This window comes from Panthera pardus, unplaced genomic scaffold (assembly GCF_024362965.1).
Source record: "Panthera pardus isolate Hobbes unplaced genomic scaffold, ASM2436296v1 HiC_scaffold_20, whole genome shotgun sequence".
NCBI classification, from domain to species: Eukaryota; Metazoa; Chordata; class Mammalia; order Carnivora; family Felidae; genus Panthera; species Panthera pardus.
In genome coordinates, this window is record NW_026526766.1 from 65,786,440 (window position 1) to 65,788,553 (window position 2,114).

General features: G+C 39.9%; 1 pseudogene; it reads left to right on the top strand.

The window, feature by feature from the left end:
- Positions 1 to 229: 229 nt before the first annotated feature.
- On the top strand, positions 230 to 1,825 carry LOC109269832 (olfactory receptor 13D1-like; annotated as a pseudogene).
- The last annotated feature ends 289 nt before the right edge of the window (positions 1,826 to 2,114 follow it).

Consider the following 2,114-nt stretch of genomic DNA (forward strand, 5'->3'; position numbering starts at 1 on the left):
TAATCCCTGGAGTGGTGCAGAACCGCGGGGGCAGTGCTATCACCTTAAACACACTACGTAATTCTTTCTTTCTGAGCTAGTCAAGAGACGTAATAGTTATGATCAACAATATAATTATAAAAGTATTACAAAGTTTTAACCATGTATATTATAATAGGCACCTCAGATATCTTATGTAATTTAATACTCACAACAAATTGTCAGAGTTATTTCTTTCCCACATCTTACCATGAACCAACCTCAGCTCCGAAAGTCACATGCAAAGGTAAATGGCATAGTGCTGACTGTATATGGTGCGTTATTTTAAAATAAGGCCAGCTTCATTTTTAAATGATTTTATTTCAGAATATCCATTAATAATGAGATATCTAAATTTAAAATTATGGGGGCTACTGGGTGGCTCAGTCGGTTAAGCATCCGACTTTGGCTCAGATCATGATCTCGCAGTTCGTGGGTTCGAGCCCTGCATCAGGCTCTGTGCTGACAGCTCAGAGCCTGGAGCCTTCTTCGGATTCTGTGTCTCCCTCTCTCTCCGCCCCCCCACCCCTACTTGCTCGCTCGCTCTCTCTCTCTCTCAAAAATAAAAAAATAAACATTTAAAAAATTTAAAAACAATACATTTAAAAAATTAAAAATTAAATTTAGAATTATGCTGTCCCTATTATTTTATTAGAGACCTGACACTTCACAGCACAATTCTTAGGGTCATTGATAACTTTGCCCCTGCTACTGCATGGCCCTACAAAGTACTGACTCTCTCAGTGCTTCAGTTTCAGCATCAATAAAGGCAAAATTGTACCCATACCTTTCCTGATGTCCAGAGCTACATGAAAAATCAAAATTTTATAGGTTAAAGTGATGTTTAAACTAAATTATAAATTTAAATTTCCTGAAGTCATATACTTATCTGAACTCTGCAAGTGACATGGGCACTTAGAGATGGGAAATTACTCAGCTGTGACTGAGTTCTTTCTGGCGGGACTTTCCCAAATCCAAGAGGTCCAGCTTCTTTGTTCATGTTCTGCCTCATGATACCTGATAATCCCCCTGGAAAACAGTCTCCTGATTATCATCAACACCCTAGATTCTTGCCTCCACACCCCCATGTACTTCTTCCTTGGGAACCTCTCATTCTTGGACATTTGTCATACATCATCATCCATTCCTCTGATGTTCACATTAAGGTCTGAGAGAAAAATCCATCTCTTTTATTGACTGTGCTCTGCAGATGGCTGTCTTCCTTGGGTTGGGCTGCACTGAGTGTATCCTCCTGGCTGTGATGGACTATGATTGGTATGTGGCCAATGGCAAGCCACTGAGGTACCCCACCATCATGAATAGAGGGCTTTATGTGCACATGGCTGCTTGGTCTTGGATCACAGTGCAAACAGTCCTAACAATGGTGTTGCCTTTCTGTGGGAATAATGTCATCGACCATCTTACCTGTGAGTTACTGGCCCTTCTTAAACTCGTATGTTCAGATGTCTCCATCAATGTGCTTATCATAACAGTGGCAAGTATTGTTTTCTTAGTGACTTCCCTACTGTTAATTTTTATTTCTTGTGTTTTTATACTCTTTCATCCTGAGACTTAACTCTACTGAAGGGAGAAAGAAAGCCTTTTCAACCTGTTCAGCCCACCTTGCTGTAGTAGTTTTACTCTATGATTCAGCCCTCTTTATGTACATGAAGCCCAAGTCAAAGGACATGAAGTTTGATGAGATCACTGGGTGTTGAACTCCATCATCTACAGCCTGAGGAATAAGAAGGTGAAAGAGGCTATGAAGAAAGTCTTGAGTAGACACTTACACTCATGGAAAATATGAAAGTGCTTAGGACATGTAGTATCTACATTTGGGGAAAAGATGTATTTTTGGTAGTCACAGATGAAGTTGCAGAACTCAGTATGATGAGAGCATTGTGTTTGCAAAGCCAAATGTGGAACTCTCATTTATACAATAGAAAATTTCCATGAAAACCTTTTCATATAATATCTTTGTAGCAGTCCTTCTAGTTATATGGAACTATGCCTCTTGGTCCCACAGAGGTCATGATGGATGCTGTTCGTGATGAATATCTCTCTGTCTCTATGTGTCTGTCTGTCTGTCTGTCTGT